This window comes from Erpetoichthys calabaricus, chromosome 12, assembly GCF_900747795.2.
Source record: "Erpetoichthys calabaricus chromosome 12, fErpCal1.3, whole genome shotgun sequence".
NCBI classification, from domain to species: domain Eukaryota; kingdom Metazoa; phylum Chordata; class Cladistia; order Polypteriformes; family Polypteridae; genus Erpetoichthys; species Erpetoichthys calabaricus.
In genome coordinates this window covers 57,262,054-57,282,788 of record NC_041405.2, presented here as the reverse complement: position 1 = coordinate 57,282,788, position 20,735 = coordinate 57,262,054, and positions in this window count along the sequence as shown.

Below are 20,735 nucleotides of genomic sequence, written 5' to 3'. Positions count from 1 at the left end.
ATCAAAGCAGCACCTGTAGACCCTTCTGATTGGCCATTCCTAAAAGATAAAGTGAGGGAAGAGGTAGCGGGAAGTGGACCAGATCAGATTAAATCACACTTTATATTTCCAAAAAGTCAAGATGGGAGATGTTGCCACCACAACTACTTCTACAGAATGGGAGACAATTAAGAGAAGCTGGCTAGTCTATTCAAAGAAAACAGTCTTTTCTGCTTTTGTTGCAAACTCTTCTCCAAAAAAGAATATAATCTGATATGCAAAGGAGAAAACGATTGGAAGAATATGGAGACATACCCATGAGAATAGTCCAGAACATTCTAAGCACATGACGCTGTGGAAAGAATTGCAGATTTGTCTTCAAAGAGGCCAAACAATAGATAAATTAGAAATTGACCTTTATGAAGCTGACAAAAAGAAGTAGCATTCAATCTGGATAAGGTTGGTTATTCAGTCACTAGCAGAAAGAAATATATTCTAAGAGGTACCACAGACACCCTTTACCAGCCAAACAATGGGAACTTTCTAAAAGAAATAGAACTTATGACTAAATCTGACCTTCTACTCAAACAGAATTTTGGTGAGGTGCAAAGAGAAGCCAGCCACACCACATATTTTGGAAATATTATTCAGAATGAGCCGATTGACTGTATTGGTAGAAGGATTACTGATGCTATTCTCACTGAAATAAAAAATTCTGAATACAATGCAATTATTTTGGATTGCACCCCTGATGTGAGTCATTCAAAACAGAGACCATTAGAATTGTGTCACTTGAAAATCTTCAAATTTAAGAGCATTTTATGAGTTTCCTTGAACCAGTAGAATGTACTGGAGAAAGCCTGGTATCTCTCACTGTAAAGAGAGTGGAAGCACTCAATATCCCTTTTGAAGGCTGTAGGGGATGGTGTTATGACAGTGGGGCAAATAAGAGAGGAAAAAGGAAAGGTGTGCAAGCCAGACTTTTAGAACACAATCCAAGGGTGTTTTTGTGCCCTGTGGTGCATACACATTAAATCTGGTGGTGGCTGATTTGGCTAAAAGATTTCCAGATGCCACTGCCTATTTTGGTACTTGCGAAAACTTCCCACTCTGTTCTCAGTGTCTACTCAGTGATGGCCTATTTTTAAAAGCAAGATCAGTCTCATATTGAAATCCTAGTCAGAGTTAGTTTAGAAGCTGTAAGACACCAGCATTAAATATCAGGGATGCCCTTCTACAAGTAAAGGAAACAGCTAGTGACCCAGTATTGGAAACAGAGGGACAGTCTCTACCTGAGCAGGTGTGGATCATACCATTTTTCGATATGCACTGTTGTGTGGTATGGCATTCCTTCAAAAATTCAACATGCAAGCCAATAATGCATTTAGATTCCATGCAACTGAATTTTGCTGTAGACCTCCTGAAAAAAATAGAAGCTTACTAAGTTAATTGTAGAACTACTGGCTTTGCCTCTGCACAGATCTCTGCAAGAGATATTTGTGAGGAGATTAACTTGGAACCTGTGCTGAAGCAAAAGAGGCAGAGAAAAACAAAGCAGAAATTCTCATTTGAGTCTATCACTGATGCATCTAAACAAAGGGAAATCTTTTTCTTCAACAAAGATGTAGATGCCTCTAGTGCATCATTGCAGGAGAAATTTCAAACATTAAATGAAGTTGAGAGAAAGCATGGCATCCTTACCAACTTTCCAAAGCTTTCCAACACAGAGGTAAATGAAAAATGTACAGTACTAAGTTATTCCCTAAGCTGCAATGATCAGTCAGACCTTGATGGGAAAGCACTGGCACAAGAAATTGAAGTTTTACCAGATTTTCCTAAAGTTAACAGGACCACACTGGAACTTCTGTCTTTCTTGCAAGAAACTAATTTAAATGAAATACATCCACATATGTGAATTGCAGCCACTACTCCCATAACTGTAGCTTCTGCAGGGAGAAGCTTCTCAAAACTGAAGCTCATAAAAAATTACTTGAGGTCTACAATGTCACAAGACCATCTCAGTGACCTTGCAATGATGAGCATTAACAGAGACGTGTCTAGGAATATATCATATGATGTTGTTATAAATGATTTTGCTGCATGAAAGTCAAGGTGTGTCCGATTATAAAAAGACTTTTATTTGCAATATTAAGGTCCCTCCATTTACCAGTGATGTGTTTTTAATATTATTTATTTGTTGTACTTCCTTTTTCTATATAATGTTTCTAGAGTCTGGTAAATAAGTGATTTACATGCAAAGTGGTTCTGTTTTGTTATTTTAGTATTCTAAATTTTGTATGTTTTGGTACATACACAGTTTACATACAAAAGAGTTCTAATGTTATATTATTATATTATTATTATCCTATTTGCAATCATTTATTTTTAATTAAATAAGTGATTAGTAGCATATTTTGTGTGTGTGTTTGTGGTGGTGAAAATGACTAATTTTCTTAGCTGGGGTACCAAAGAGGTCAGAAACAGCCCTATAGGTATGCATGGTCTATAAACTAAGTGTTAAAATGCTGCAGCTGTTCTGCTATTGAATGGTTGCATTTTCAGTTACACAGTAATGTTACCTTATTTTAGTTATTCATTTAGAGGTGCAGTCAGAAGGTGGATGCCTTGATGCTCTGCTGCTGGTGTCGTTAGGCATAATTGTCGATTCGGGTGTTTGAGTACTGAAATCTGCATCTCTTTGGCTCTTCGTTATCAACTCTCTTAATGGCAGTTTTTTTGATATGCCTTGACATATTGTTTACTTCGATTGCAAATTTTACAATTCATATTTTCACAATCATAACTGCCAGTTCTTTCAAGCTTACATTGACTCTTTCACTATTGTCGTAACGCTGAACAATAAAGAGCATCCACAGCACCTGCAACAGTTTATCAATCATGTATGATGTCTTTGAATTTCATGATATATAATCTAAGTGTACAAAAAGGTTTTTCCCTTGCGACAGATTATGTTTTTTTTTTAACAAGCTCAATGTGCTCTCTGCACACACAACACACATATGTTTAATGGGTGTCTTGTCTAAGAGACTTTTCAACTGAAGATGGCTCATTGTAATCAGAAGCTTGCTGTCTGTCGGACCCAGATTAGCGAGAGCACCATTGCTCTTTTCAGTTCAAAATCACAGCCCCTACTTTGAGCATCACCTTCACAATGTGTTGGATAGGATTAGAAATGTGACACTCTGAACTGTCAAATTGTTTGAACACCCAGTTTTAAGCACAATTCACTCATGGCTGTCTTCAGATGTATATATTACATCTGGCTCAGCAAGATGTAAGTTCACATTAGCACTGATATATTTGAATACTATTTTGGAAACACAGTAGTGTTTTCAAATTGTCATTGAAATTGCCAAAAATCTTTGGCCTTGCCTGGTCAGTCGGCCATGATTGAATTTGCTTAAGGAGCAAATACGAAGTATATCAAAATGCTGATCGTGGAAGGAAAACAAAGAGAACCTAAATAAAACAGCAAGCTGGACTACATAGTTGGACATCTATTTTAAAGGTTACAAAAAAGTATAAGATAGTCAATGTCATGGAAAATATAAATTGGGAGCCTTGCCAAAATAAATAAGGTAAAATATTCAAACGTTTTAAGGCAGAGAAAAAGAACTAGCCCTATAATATAGATGAGATCACAAAGCACAAAAAATTGAACTCCAAAAAAACAAAAAAAAAAATCAGTGCGGAGAATAAAAATAATAATCAAAATAACCATATAGCAGGAGGAAAAAGAGGGAGCATAAATAATAATAAATGTCCAAATCATATAAACAATTAAGCAATACATTGTTTCTGGTTCTAAGTAAAAAAAAAATCATATAAACAATTAAGCAACACATTGTTTCTGGTGCTAAATAAATTTGTTATAATGATAAAAACACCCAAATAAATCCAGGACTGGGAAGGAAAAAGTGAGGGAAAAGAAAACAAAAAAAAACAAATGATAGAGCACCACAAACCAATGAAAGCAGATGTACTGTAAATAAACGTTAAGCTAAAAATGTGACGTGGACAGTGCCAAGCAATTCAGAAATTAAATGAGGGAAGATGACAACGTACCTTCTGTACTCCAGCGCCACTACTACTTTAGTCACTGATGCGTATGGACATGCAAAGATAAGATGGAACTGCATCAAATACAAGTCATGCACACACAGCCCAAAACAAATAACAGTAACAAACACAGAAAATGATGAGAATATATCAGTACAAAAGATAAGTAAAAGAAAGAAAGATCAACAGAGAAACAGCTGTGAAAGTTACTCACATGCTTTGTTAGAATATGAAAGGTTAATTCTGTGGGAGATTCTTTTAATTAATCCCTTGGGATTAATAAAGTATCTATCTATCTATCTATCTATCTATCTATCTATCTATCTATCTATCTATCTATCTATCTATCTATCTATCTATCTATCTATCTATCTATCTATCTATCTATCTATCTATCTAATCAGGGCATTATGAAATCTCTTCCACATGCTAGTCACTTACAGAAATAGCTAATATGTTGGAAAGTTAATAGTTTAATGATCAGCTCTGCTCCCTCAAAGGCTCTCATAATCTCATTTCAGTTCCACTGGCTGGTTATTATCTGTGTGGGGTTTGCCTACGCCCCTTGTGTTTGCTTATATTTTACCAGGGAGTACTGCTTTCTTGTAATATGTTAAGAATTTTATAAATGTACAGTAGTCTGTGAACACTTTAAATATTCATTCATCTTTTCCTATTGTAAGCTCTGCAGAGTCAGTAGTCACACTTAAACTCATTTCAAGGGGTTATGGAAAGACACTTGACTGGATCGAGTATATCAATAACAGTGTGCCAAGAGACCCGTCATATATTTAAACTACTATTATGGATTATTTATTGTTTTTTTACACATTTGACCCAACATAATCCCACAACTGTTATCACTGCGGTTATTTTGATAACCACTATATTTCAGAAATGCATTTCCTCAAATAAGGGACATGACTTTAGCCATTTACTGGGTATTAACTGTTTGGAGCATTTATATTTTGTCTTATTTCTAAATTATGACTTCACAAAAAACAAAAGATATTCACATTTGGCCTAGGCTTTCAGGCCAGTGATATTGCTAATGAAAATAACATTTATTTCTGCAACCAAAAATTGTAAATGAGATTGCATTTCAAATGGTGATTATTAAAATCCATCCATCCATCCATTTTCCAACCCGCTGAATCCGAACACAGGGTCACGGGGGTCTGCAAATTATCAAATTATTAAAAATTATGTGTGTACTGTCTCTCTAAAAGGCATCTATATTGCAAAGGAAAAAAGAAAAGTCACTCTAAGATTTTCACAAATGTTTAGGAAGTAATATATACATATAATTTATATATAAACCACATACATTCATATTCTTGTATACAGTGCTCACAAGTGATTTGTTTTCAGGTTTTTGAGTGAATGGCAGTTTGTCTGATCTCTGCTCTTGTTAAAGTGAGGCAGGCAGCTGTGGGTGATTCACAGTGTAATTTATGTGATTGATGTCTTATGTCGTAAAATACTTGCTGCAGATGTTTTTGTTGGAATATGGAGAGTTTTATTCTTTTTATCTGGTGGGGGATGATGTCATTGTCAACTTCATGGAATTCTCATTTAAACAGATACATGCAGGACTAGTAATGGATCGTTCATATATTTGTGTACCAATATGACTGTTTTATTTTACCTTTTTGCAATTCAATTTTTTTTAGGAAATTAGTTGTTTTTGTAGGCAATACAAATGTTTGTAAATACAAGTGCAGAGTCTCAGTCAGTTGCAGCATACCTGAGACAGTACCGCCCCAGGACCCTATCAAAACCAGACTATGTAGTACTGTACTGGCAGAGAATGATCTTCACTATTCTGAGTGTTCTCTTCATATACCTGACTGCTGATAAAGCTTTTATATGGAGGTCTTCAAAATAAATTGATAACTGGCAACCCCTGCAGCGAATAGCTGTTAGGACACAATTGTCATTAAAAAATTATTAGTTATTTAACTTTTCATAAGCCTTTGTGGGACATTTTGTATGCCATGAATATCAGATTAAATACAGTATTATTATTTTGTACATAACAATTCATTACAATTAATTCTATTGGGTCAGACTTTAATTTAGGAATTGCAAAAGTGCATTTCTTATTCATTTACTTTTATGTAGTAAGACCTTAACAAAGTTTTAGTGTTAATGACAAAGTAATGTGACCTACTAAAATAACTTCACTTTGGAGCAGTCAGAATTGGCGTTAGTGATTCTTTTACCTATTGATATTGCATATTTCAGAACAGACTTGTGAATTCTTCATTTTCAAAAGTAATTATACCAGCATTATCAAATGCCATAGTAGAGAGATGACAGAGATGAATAGCCTATTTTCAGATGCCTTATAACTGTAATTAAGAATAAAAGACACTTTTGTAAGGTCTACTTTCATAAAAATAAATGAGTAATAGATGCATTTTTGCAGTCCCTAAAGTAAAATTTATTATTTTGGTATTTTTGGTTATGACAATGTGTGGTTTAAGGCTCCTATTTCAGGACAAAACTTCTGGTTCTTAGGCGGTGTGGTCCACTAACAGCTGGGTTAATAACCTGCCACCACAGATCCATTAGCTTCCAAGATTGCGGGTATTCAAAGATGTTTTGTGTGTGTGATTATAGTGAATTCTGGACTTAAAAAGTTTGTATCTATCCTTTTTGGTTAGCATTATGTTGGGATTATATTGTTTGTTCTTTAGAAATCGTGATCAAGCGACTACTCAGACTGCATGATAGAGTCGCCAGTTATCTATGTGCTCATGTTCAAAGACCACATTGTCACGATGTGATATATCAAGATATGGGTGTTCAGATGATGCATGTACTTGGCCCCGGCAGACAGATTTACCCATTGGCATTTTACCACAACTCTTTACCCATTCAAAAAACAGTATGGCCACCAGCTTCTCAAAATGTCAACAAAGGAAGAGTTCCTGACTTTTGCTGTACTCTCAATGTACAAAGAAAAGAAAAAGGTGCAACTGGACACACAGATGGTTGAGGTGTGCGTTTATTTCAGGTTCTTCCAGTAAAGTTTCCTAAGATGCTTTTGTCATTGGTCATTTAGTTTTATGTGTGATGCTGTATAATGAAAATGATCATGACAATGTCAATACCCAATGTATAATATCTTGTAATTGTTGTGCGATGAAATTTGACAGCAACATCAGAAAATCGTGTCTTGAAACTGCTCACACTACAAAAAGCTGAATTAAATTTCTGATTTGACAGAAATTCTTTAGATCATACTACACTCGAATAGTAAGATGCAGTTGGGCATCGTAACCCCTCTCATGCATGCAAAATGATGGGTGATGAAGCTGAAATTTGGACCGACTCAAAAAAATCAGTCAGCAACTGCAATTCAGCCTTAAATATGTGCCAAAATTGCACAGTGAATGCCTGGCATTAGGGTTTGGTAATAGTTATTTCGATTTCCCAGTTCTTTGCTCAACTTGGCTTTTGATTCTTGTTTCATCTAGCAGGTCCATTTTCTAAATCAAAAACTGTTCTGATTTGCTAGCAGAACAGTAATACCTGAAGAATAATTTTTTTATTTAAATTATGTTTCACTGGAAATAATTGGACTGTTCTTCTTAAATTAGGGATCTGAATGTTTTCTATCTATGAAAATCTAATGTGCACAGGTTTAATGTAATTTTTGAGAGATTATTTGTTGATTTTTAAATTAAATGTATAATGTCTATAAATAGTGTAAATAAACGTGTGTTTGTGTTTAAGATGAGAGACAGAATCCTTTCCAAAAGACTAAGGAAATATATGATCAAGTGAAAACAAAATCTACTAACCTGATCAACAAAAGGTCAATAATTTATAACTACAACAACTTTTTATTCCTATTACTGTATCATTTTCTTTGACCTACTATCCATCCATCCATTTTCTAACCCGCTGAATCCGAACACAGGGTCCCGGGGGTCTGCTGGAGCCAATCCCAGCCAACACAGGGCACAAGGCAGGAAACAATCCTGGGCAGGGTGCCAACCCACCGCAGGACACACACAAACACACCCACACACCAAGCACACACTAGGGCCAATTTAGAATCGCCAATCCACTTAACCTGCATGTCTTTGGACTGTGGGAGGAAACCGGAGTACCCGGAGGAAACCCACGCAGACACGGGGAAAACATGCAAACTCCACGCAGGGAGGACCCGGGAAGCGAACCCAGGTTTCCTAACTGCGAGGCACCTTTGACATACTATAAAGGTGCATACCCACATTATGCAAACTCTATTATTGTCAACATGGTGAGTCAGCACAACTCATGAGAACATTGACAGCCATGCAACAATGAAAGCAAAATGTTCTATCTGTGATTATGCCAATGATGCCATGCCAGAGTGTGAGTTTTAAAAAAAACAAAGTGATGTCAAAGTGTCGAAATCTGAAAATATGGTTTAACATTCTCATGAACTTTATTTCTCCTTAGTAAATTAAACAAAATATGCCTTTAAAGTTGACAATGATTTCCTATTGTATGATGTGGCCAGAAGGGGTGCCCTTGAACAGTTCTGTCACAGAACACAGGAGAATGAAGAGACCATGGAGTGCTGTTGTAAGAGCCAAACTTGTATTCACGGTAAATTTACACTCAATCTGAAAGTATGTAGGTTTCACATAGACAATGGAAGATTCTGTTTTACTTCCTATACAGTAAGCTAACATGTTAATGGAATGACCTTAATGATCTGTATTTAAACAATAGAATGCTCTCAGATTGTAGTTAGACAGCTAGAAAGAAACATGAACTTTTAAGACAGAAAGCCATAAAGACATATATGTTTTTGACTCTTATGTTAACGTTACTGTTTGTACAGTCCTGGGGCCTCATGCATAACGTCGTGTGTAGAATTCACACTAAAACAAGGTGTACGGACAAAAATGGGAATGTGCACATGCACAAAAAATCCAGATGCATAAATCTGTGTGTTTGCCAACTTCCATGTTCTTCTGCTACATAAATCCCAGGCAGCATGAAAAGTAAAGCACGTGCACACGCCTGCTGCCACTCCCAAACTCCTCCTAGAATTACACCTCTTTAAATATGCAAATCAATATAAATAGCCCTTAAGCTCAGCATTCTGTGAAAAGGCAATGGCAAAAACACGGGGGAATATAGAAGAATTTCAGCGAACACCAAGTGGAGGCAAGGAAAAACGTGCTATTTGTTGGTTTGAACAGTGGTATAAACAACAAAAGGAAGTTGATTGAGTGACATAGCGTGTTGGAGAAACTTGAAAGCTCAAGTTCACAAAGTCGCACAGTGCCCGAAATAAAAAAGAAGTTGTCAAAGTCACAGTGAAAAGGCGAATCGTACCTCACCGTTTGAGTGTCATATGAAAGCTTATTAAGGTACAAAGAAAAGAAAAAAAAATAGGCACACAGTGGGAAAAAAGCTCGAAATGTCAACTTTAATCTTGAAATTTCCACTTTAATCATGTAGTTTATTTTGTCATTAAAGTGGAACATCATAAACTTCATCTTAAAATCGTTTAATTTACTAGTTTCTCAAATACCATCGTAACTAAAGTAGCACGTTAAATGCTTTGTTTTGTATTTGATCTTCTATGTGCTCTATGTGTGTGAATCACTATGTGCTTATTAAACGGGCTTTCTCTTCCTCCGACAGAATCCATTACGTTTGTGATATTACAGCTCTCTGAATAATTAAAATACTGAGATGTATACTCGATATCATTTTCATGATGATAGGCGTTAAAGCATGTGTTGTGATGTGAGATTTTGCATATAAGTTGATAAATATTTTATATGGCCTTATTTGTAACTTAGGCAAGGCAATGTAATATTAGTGTTACATTATGTGAGAAGCATTCATGTTTACAACCTCCCTCCCAATCCCCCCCCAGGAATGGGTTTCAGAGTTGGGGGGGGGGGGTATTGTGGGGGGTATTGTGCCTTAAACCAGTTTAGCAAGTGTTTCTCTGCTAAAGTCTTTCAACCCCCGCAAGAAAGCCAGGCTGCCTAACTGCCAAGCTTTACTATTTAATTAAGTAATGATAGTGACGTGCTGGCGCCTCATCCAGAGATTGTTCCTGCCTCCTGCAAGATGCTTGCTGCACCGTGCATGACCTTCGATGAAATAATTTAATTCAGCATTACTGTCTCTTTCAGACGTACTAACCCCCAATTCCTGTCCTTCCTTTTCTTTCTCCAAGTAACCAATCGCCACACAATCAGCTCTGTAATAGATGTTAAGCCATCTGTAAGCTTGGAACGACAATTCTTCAAAACTTTTAAGGAACATTGAAATATCTTCGTAGTACATGTTTAATTATTCAATCCAGCAATCCTTCCAGTGTCACACCAGCCCCAGCAAGAATACAGCGTGAGGCAGGAACAATCTCTAAATGGGTCACCAGATCGTCGCTAGAGCTGCACCACCGTGTCCTCACATGTTTAATTATTAACAATTTAGATTATTTAAATGATGTTAACATTTTATCTGTATAATGGAATAAACATATTTTGCTGTATTTCATCTTAAAAATGATATTGTCATCATATGTAAATACGCTCTTTATAAAGTGGCTCAGGTTGTGCAATATTATAAGTGTATCGCAAGTTTACAGTGAGGTTATTGTACTAATAAGTACAAACAGTTCTACAGGGAGCACTTGATAGACTGATTGAGTGCGTTTGTAGTTCTTGGGATGAAACTGTTTCTGAATCGCGAGGTCTGTAGAGGAAAGGCTTTGAAGTGTTTGCTGTATGAGAGCAGTTCAATAGGCAGCATGACTGAGGCAGCGTGTGCTTGATTATGTATACCAATAATTCTCTTTCCGATCAGCTGCTGTAGAGCTGTGATTCCACACTCAGATACAGTGGGATAAATACTCTGAGTGGTGCATTGAGAGAAACAACGCTAAAGCACACATTCAGAAGTCAATTCCAGCATCCCTCGACCCCCTACAGTTTGCTGCTTACTGCCAAAATTGGTCCACTGATGATGCAGTCAATGCTGCCATCCACACAATAATCACACACCTGGAGAAAAGGGACACATATGTAAGAATGCTGTTTGTTGACTATAGCTCAGCGTTCAATACAGTTGTCCCATGGAAACTGCAATAAACTTATCGCCCATGTACTAAAATCATCCCTCTGCAGCTGGGTGCTGAATTTCCTTACAGACAGACCCCAGTCAGTCAGAGTGGGAAACCAGACATCAGGCACAAGAATAATCAACACCGGCTGCCCCCAAGGCTGTGTGCTGAGTCCACTGCTCTACACCCTGTTTACCTATGACCGTGTGTCCTCTCAGAACAACACCAGCATCATTAAATTTGCTGATGACACTACAGTCATAGGGTTGATTACTGGGGGGCGTGGAGGCAGAATACAGGACAGAGGTGGCAGGACTCGTGGCCTGGTGTCAAGAAAACAACCTCTCCCTGAATATGGATAAACCCAAGTAGATGATTATCGACCAAGGAAGAGGAAGCTGCAGCACACTCCCATTTACATCAGTGAGACTGAGGTGGAGAGAGTAAAAATCTTCAAATTCCTTGGAACCCACATCAACCAAAATTTTCACCAGTTTCTACAGGGGTACAATAGAGAGTGTTATCATCCATTATACAACCCGCTATATCCTAACTACAGGATCACAGGGGTCTGCTGGAGCCAATCCCCACCAACACAGGGCACAAGGCAGGAAAGACAACCCCGGGCTAGGCGCACACACACACACCAGGGCCAATATAGAATCGCCAATGCATGTTTTTGGACTGTGGGAGGAAACCGGAGTACCCAGAGAAATCCCATGCAGACACAGGGAGAACATGCAAACTCCACGAAGGGAGGACCCGGGAAGCGAACCCGGGTCTCCTAACTATAAGGCAGCAGCGCTACCCACTGTGCCATCGTGCCACCCAGAGTGTTATCACCTGCTCTATTATTGTGTGACACGGTAACTGCTCCTTGCAAGGAAAAAAAAGCACTCCAGTGTGTAATTAAAACTGCACAGCACATCTCTGGAGCAACCTTCTCCTCCATACAGGACATCTACACTAGTAGGGTCATCAGGAGGGCGCACAACATAATTAAAGACAATACTCATCCTCAACACACACTTTTCACGCTGCTTCCCTCAGGGAGAGGCTACAGGAGTGTGAAATCACACACCACAAGACTGACAAATAGTTTTTTTTCACAAGCAATCAGACTCCTCAACAATGCTAAAAGTTAAAGTCAATCCCAATCACAACTCATAGCCTCATAAATGGTACTGACTGCTGCGGTATGTCATCAGACACTGTGCACCTTATTTTGTAATCTTATAATTGTAATTGCTATTTGTTTTTATACTTCTTTTGTCTTTCTGTCTTTGTATATGTAGGTGAGCAAGCAAAGTAAGAATTTCAGTACATGGTGTTAATGTGTTGTTACTGTGTATATGACAATAAACTACTTGTATCTTGTATCTTGTATTTGGAATAGTTTGGCCATTCTGTGGACCATTGTATTGTTACCAGTTAATTACAATCAGATGCCTTAAACTAATAAACAATATGCGGTTAATTTCAGTGTATTTGATAAAGCTGCATCAGGGATGTGGATCTAAAAAAGAAAGGGAAACCACACTGGAACAAAAGCACTGCTTTGACGCTGGCTGCCGCCAGTTTGCAAAACCGAGCGGAAACCTTGCGGACGCCAAGCATTTAGCTTGCGTGAAAATGTGCGTGGCTTTATGCCAAGTTTAGGTTTTACAGTATACATTGCGATGTACAGTAAGTGTGGAAACGGGCTTATGCAACATTTTTGTGCGTACGCACAGTTTATACATGAGGCCCCTGGTGTTTGTGATAAGATACAGAAACTTAACACAAACCAGACACAAACAGGTACAAGTATCAAAATAAACAGGCTAAACAAAATCTTTCCCAGTCTAACTAAACTGCGCCTAGAACACCTGCCCACATTCAACACAATTAACATCCTGCTTCACCATACAATACCTCTGGCCTATCTTTCTCCTACCAGTTGAGCATTTGTAAAACCCATACTCACAACTCCAAGTTGAACTTGTTTTATTGATGGTACCCTCTGAATTACTTCTATACCAGGGGCCAGTACGCAATGAGATCAGGGACCCTAGGCTAGAGCTCCCCTCAGCAGTTTCAGATGCCCCTGCGGCCCCTTATTTATCATTAGCCTTAGTCCACTTGATAGACAAGCCTTTCACAATCTTAAAATCCTATTTATATGAAGATAAAGATTATGAATACCTAGCTAAATCATCTTTATCCATAAGTAATGATACTTGCAACATTCAATAGTATGGTTTACTGTTTGTTGCCATTTCAGTTTACTTGTCATTGTGTTAGTGCCAAATAATGATGATGTAACTGCACCAGTTACAGTACATCCTTACATAATATAGCAATGAATGGCTAAAAAAAAGTTTGGTTATTACGTAAGAAAACGTTTTTCTTATTGAGAAAATATTGAGAAGCAAAAACAGGTGGAAGAGAGAAGGACTGTACAAATATACAGAAGAGAAGACAGAAAACAAATTATGCAACAGTAGGAGGTCAGTAACTAAAAGGATGAGAAGGGTCCCTTGACACCCTCAGGGCAGGGTGATGCTGTTTGAACTCACAAACCAGTTAATTGTGTTATTGTTGAAATGCTTAGCAGGGACCGTATGTGGGTGTACTAGCTTGGTTCATGTAAGGATGAAAAATATTAACTTCTGTAGAATACAATCCTGAGAAATAAATAGCAGGATTTTTAAACTGAAAGGTTGTTGAACATTATGAGTTGCAAAAAAAAACAAAACTTTGAAGTTTTACTGCACACTAACATATGATGATCGTGGCTCTCAAGAGACTGAGTGAGGAGTATGAGTGTCTGGCCTTGAGAGTGTCCTGGATAAAAACCAAGATCCAGGCCTTCAATGACCTCTTAGGCAAAACCATCAGCAGTGTGTCTGTCTGCGAAGAGAGTGTCAACCGCATTGAGAGATTTACTTACCTCGGCAATGCCATTCATGTCTCTGGTGACTCTTCCTATGAAGTCGGTAGATGGTATGGGAGAGCATGGGGGGTCAGCAGATCACTGGAAAGGGGTGTGTGGCACTCTCAATATCTTTGTAAAAGGACGAAGGTCCAACTCTTTAGAGCCCTGATGCTCCCTGTTTTGCTACATGGTTGCGAGACATGGACACTATCCAGTGACCTGAGACAAACATTGAACTCCTTTGGTACTGTGTCTATTCGGAGAATCCTTGGGTACCACTGGTTTGACTTTGTTTCGAAAGAGCATTTGCTCATGGAGTCCTGAATGAAGGTTCGTTACCTGCATTGTGAGTGAGCGTCAGTTATGGCCATGTGGCGCGATTACTAACACCTGGCTGCAGAAGGTAGATGGTCATTTCTGGAGGGTGGGACTGGACTGCATGTCTGCCTAGGGGTTTGCCAACCACGATACTGAGCTGTTTCATCGTGTGGTGGGTGTGGCAATGCGCTGTACCAGTGCATGCTCCCCAACCTCACCTGACCTAACATATGATGTGGATTTGATGCAAAGTTTATGTTTTTTAATTGGTTTAGTTTGTTTTTAAAGTGTAGTGTTTTTGTGTGTGTATAATTCAGTAACTCTCTCGATCTTGCTGTGCAGCTCTTGTATGACATCATTACAAAAGAGTATAGCTATACAGTGATCCCTCCTCGATCGCGGGGGTTGCGTTCCAGAACCCCCCGCGAAGGGTGAAAATCCGCAAAGTAAAAACCATATGTTTATATGGTTATTTTTATATTGTCACGCTTGGGTCACAGATTTGCACAGCAACACAGGAGGTTGTAGAGAGACAGGAACTTTATTCAAACACTACAAACAAACATTTGTCTCTTTTTCAAAAGTTTAAGCATTCTCCATGACAAGACAGAGATGACAGTTCTGTCTCACAATTAAAAGAATGCAAACATATCTTTCTCTTCAAAGGAGTGTGTGTCAGGAGCAGAGAATGTCAGAGAGAGAGAGAGAGAGAAAAGCAAACAATCAAAAATCCATAGGTGCTGTTTGGGCTTTTAAGTATGAATGTCAGAGAGAGAGAGAAAAGCAAACAATCAAAAACCAATAGGTGCTGTTCGAGCTTTTAAGTATGCGAAGCACCATGCAGGAAGCATATCGCTTGACAAAGCAGCCGCAAGTAAGCCCAGCAAGGAAGGAAGCAATGTGAAGGTAGTCTTTCAGCAATTTTTAGATGAGCGTCCGTATCCTCTAGGGGTGTGAACAGCCCCCCTGCTCACACCCCCTCCGTCAGGAGCAGAGAATGTCAGAGCAAGAGAGAGAGAGAGAGAGAAAAGCAAACAATCAAAAATCAATAGGTGCTGTTTGGACTTTTAAATAGCATCCCTTGTATGAAATCAACTGGGCAAACCAACTGAGGAAGCATGTACCAGAAATTAAAAGATCCATTATCCACTGAAACACATGAACCAGCGAAAAATCCACGATATATATTTAAATATGCTTACATATAAAATCTGCGATAGAGTGAAGCCGCAAAAGTCAAAGCACGATATAGCAAGGGATTACTCTACTAAGAATTTCAGGATGATAACCATTTCATGAATAATGCTTGAAATTAAAATGACTCACCACTTCAGAATTCAATAAATTCATCTGTCTCTTCATCTTGCATTTGCATTTTTCATCACAAGGTTGCCGGAAGAATCAAGTCGTCACTTTCGTAGGAAGGAGACACCAGCCATTCACAGGGCACACACAAGGACAAGTCCACAAACACTGATATGGGGAAAAAGTGAGGATGCACAAACTCTACATAGTGTCTGGTGTCAAAATTTGAACACAGTATATTTGGGTTGTGAAACAGAAGCACTAACCACTGTGGCACCTACAAATAAACACATAGTATTAGAAAGTATTCAGAAGGCATAAATAGCCTCGTCCCTCCACCAAGCCCCCTCAGAAGGACCCTTTTCTCTGTTTGTAATATCTAATTCAATATACACAGATGAGCCACAGCATTAAAGTCAGTTCTTGAAAGCAATTTGTTGGAAGAAGGTAAAATGAGCAAGCGTAAGGATCTGAGCAACTTTGACAAGGGCCAAATTGTGATAGCTTGATGACTGCATCAGAGCATTTCCAAAATGGCAGGTCTTCTGGGGTGTTCCCAGTATTCAGTGGTTAGTACCTACCAAAAGTTGTCCAAGGAAGGACAACCAGTGAATGGGTGCCCAAGGCTCATTGATATGCCTGGAGATCAATGGCTAGCCTGTCTGGTCCAATCCCAAAGAAGAGCTACTGTAGCACACATTGCTGAAAAACATAATGCTAGCCATGAGAAACAGGTGTCAAAGCACACAGTGCATTGCAGCTTACTGTGTATGGTGCTCTGTAGCCACAGACCAGTCAAAGTGCCCATGTGGACTCCAGCCCACCTCTAAAAATGCCTGAAATGCACCCATAAATGTCAAAACTGGACCATAGAGCAATGAAAGAAGGTAGCCTGTTTTGATTAATTAGGTTTTCTTTTCGATCATGTGCACTGCTTATCTGGGTAAGAAATGGCAACAGGATGCACTATGGGAAGAAGTCAAGCCAGCATGCAGTGGGATGCTCTGGGCAATGTTCCGCTGAGAAACTTAGGGTCCTGGCCTTCATGTGGATGTTACTTTGACACGTACCACCTACATAAAGATTGTTGCAGAACACATACACCCCTTCAAGGCAACAATATTCCCTGATGGTAATGGCTTCTTTCATAAAGATAATGTATACTAGAACACTACAAAAATAATTTGGAAATGGTTTGAGGAACACAACAAAGAGATTGACCTCCGAATGCCCCAGGTCCCAATGTACTTGAGCATCTGTGAGATGTTCTAGAAAAACAAGTTGAATCCATATAGTCCCCCACTTTGCAACTTATGGCACTTAAAGGATCTGCTGCTAATGTCTTGGTGCCAGATGCCACAGGATACTTTCAGGGGCCTTGTGGTATCATTCCCTCATCAGGTCAGAACTGGTTTGGTGGCATGATGGGACCTACACAATGTTATACCTGAACAGAGTATGCACATTTGTGTTGCCATTTGTCTGGCCTACAGTATTTGTTCTCATTCATTATTATGGTAACAATAATAGAGTTTCAGCTATATTATCACACAGTGTAACTACAATGAAGGCCAAATAGAAGCAATATTTTTTGCTCATCTCTAAATGGCTCACTATATTCATCAAATGGAGTTTGAACTTGATTTTTAGTAGCAGACAAAGGCTCTCAGGAGGAAGGAAGGCGATGAAGAGGTGGAGAGTAGTGTTTAACACTAGAATTACCAGAGTCTACGAAAAAACTCATAGATCTGGCCCACCTTAAAACCGTTCTCACCTCTCTTTTGTCTTCTAAATGTGCCGATTAAGAGGAGCAGCGAGCAGCCGGCTATTCCATCCCCCACCTTCGCAGAACGTTCACTAAGTTTTCCCAGCTCATGCCTTGTTTGATTACCTGGGAGTGACTGAACTGCTGGAGTTTTAGAATAGAAATAATAGATCGCTATTTGGAATATATGCATTTCATGCGTGTTCCGTTTCTACAGTAATCTGTGTAAACACATTGCTAAAACAGAAACTTTTTCATATTTTAGTAATAAATGTTACAAAATGTAGGCATAAACTATAGAATGTGTAAAGCCTGAGTTCCTAAGATCAAATAAACACTTCCACAAAAGCTTCACACACCATATAACAGCTTCTGTGGTGTAGTGCGCTAAGATTTGCCTCTCAGACCAAGTAGCTTTTCTCTGCCTCACAAACATGAGTTCAATTCCCCGCTGGGGATAAAGTGTTACTTCTTTTTTTTCTTTTTAACCTCAAACAGACATAAAATTTGTAAATTGGTATGCACTGTCAGTTAATGAGATCGTTATATTTTCATGTGGGATGCTCCTTTTAAAATATTTTTTTAACAATTGAGACTGCAATTAACATGAACAACTGTCCTTATAACTTATTTTTTTCAAGATCCATAACACACAGACAGACAGAGCACTGCGTAATACAGAGACAGACAGGCAGAGATGTACAAACAAACAGGGAAGGCACATGTACTGAAAGAAAAAAAAATCAACATGTGCGTTGTTTCTGCAGCACTGAATAAGCTCACCCGCTCTAACATCACCCCTCCCCCGATCTGGCTCTCTAAGTAACAGCGCAAGTACAGACACAAACCAAGTGTAATCAAGAGTCCTGGTTCGATCCCCACTCACTCCTATATTTGCCGTTTTCAGTAATAAGCTGCTCTTTTTGTTAATATTATACAGTACACACATGCACTTGATTTGTGTCTGTACTTGCGCTGTTACTTAGAGAGTCAGATCGGGGGAGGGGTGATGTTAGAGCGGGTGAGCTTATTCAGTGCTGCAGAAACAACGCACATGTTGATTTTTTTTTTCTTTCAGTACATGTGCCTTCCCTGTTTATTTGTATATCTCTGCCTGTCTGTCTCTGTATTACGCAGTGCTCTGTCTGTCTGTGTGTTATGGATCTTGAAAAAATAAGTTATAAGGATTTTTTGCTGACTTGGAGCACCACTGCCTTACTGTGCCACAGAGACGCGAGTTCGATTCCCAGCTTTGAAGAAAGTGTTTTTTTTTTCCTCAAACGGACATTGAATTTATAAATTGGTATGCACTGTAAATCGTTAACTTTAAAATGTCAATCGCGGTTATTTCTGTTGATTAATTCATGCTTTTTTACTTAGAGTCAGAACAGGAGCTTTTTCAGCTTATTCAGCTTCTGATTTGACTCAAACAGCGCCAGTATAACTTCACACCCAACCTGACGCTGTTCGTTTTCAAATAATATTGCATTACTTCGACGATGTTTTCTGATTGGTACTATTCGCGTCATAAAATGATTTCTTCAAAACGTCACATATATTTGTCTCTTTCTTTTTTTAAAATGTGCGTTGTAGCACTCAGCAACTGGCCACCTGCATGTTCTTGCGCACAATGAATAAGACAGCGCTATATGCAATCATCAGATTCAAATGTTAACAGTTATATAGCACAGAATGGAAATCAGCAGTTCTTAGCATTCCACCTACTGTAACTTGCTTTCTTTTTTCTTCGGTTATAGTCTTGAATAAAAGTGCACTTGTTTTGTTATACTTTTACATCAACATATGTTCCTGTGTTTGAGCTACATGGACATGCTCAAAAAATACACGTATAATGCCACGAAAAGTGCATGCAGACACTTCAGTTCGCAAGCATTGGTACGACAATGCAGTCACAAGTACACTGCAGAGCTTTAGCGCGTCTTTATGTGAAAACAGCAGTATCAGATGGGGAGTGTCTGATGATTGCATATAGCGCTGAAGTTACTGCTCTTTACTATGCTTTCCTCTGCATGTCCTGGAGTACAAAAGAAACAGCATACAGCAACACGTGGGGACTGGCAATATTGGGGGAAAAAAACACGCGGTCGTATGTATCGTGATACACTGCAGAACTATGACGCGTCTTTATGTGAAAACAGCAGTGTCAGGTGGGGGGCGGTAGGGATGGATCCTGAATGCGACTGAGACAATGAAAAGTGAATTTTAAAAAAATAAAGCTAACCTTTACAAATATCATAAATTACACCGGCTGTTACAGACTGAAATCAAATGTATCATTTTATTCTAAAATAGTGAAAATAAGAACATTTCTCAAATGGGAGTTGTGCAAGATCGAACTCATGACCTTCTGATTCACAGTCAGCGACTGATACTGTTACGCCACAGAAGCAGTGATAGTTAAGTCATCTCAATGTCTCACACTAAGACGGGTTTTTTAGGTGGTGTTTTTTTTTTTGTACCTTTTGTGAAAGTGTTTCTTTGATATTTGGACTTCAGGCTTCATACATTATATAGTTTATGCCTACATTTTGTCATTTGCTACTAGAATATTGTAAACCGTTTCTGTTTTAACAATGTGTTTACACAGATTACTGTAGAAATGCAACACATATGAAATGCGTGTGTTCCAAATAACAATCTTATTATTTCTACTCTAAAACTCCACTTCACTCCCAGATAATCAATCAAGGCATTAGCTGGGAAAAGCTTGTTTACGTTCTAAGTCGTTGGGGGGATGGAATAGCCGGCTGCTGGCAACTTGTCTTTATCAGTACATTTAGATGACAAAAGACGCTGGCGGAGAGGTGAGAAAGATTTTAAGAAGCGATTTAAGGTGGGCCGGATCTACGAGTTTTTTCGTAGGCTCTGGTAATTCTAGTGTTAAGAAAGTGAGCAGAGTGTTAAGAGTTCTCTGGGAAGGCTCAAAGGTCATAGGCCTTAGTTAATTCTTATTTGTTTGGTACGAAGTCAGTAGCCTGCTGAATTCATTCCAACCATTGTTTAATAAAAGCATTTCTTTTTTTAGTATTTTGCTTTCCTGTGTTTGTTTCTGAGTTCAGGGCCTGGCTTTGAGCACCCTAATGTCCATAATGTACCACAGCAAATGTGTTATCTGACAGTTTGAAGAGAATGTTAATTTCATAAAGGAAATTATGTACAGTATGTTGATTTCATTGCCTATTGGTTAGAGTGCTCTCAGAAGACAGATGAGAATAAATACATACGTCTGGAGACAATGATGAATGAAGTTTGTTTAA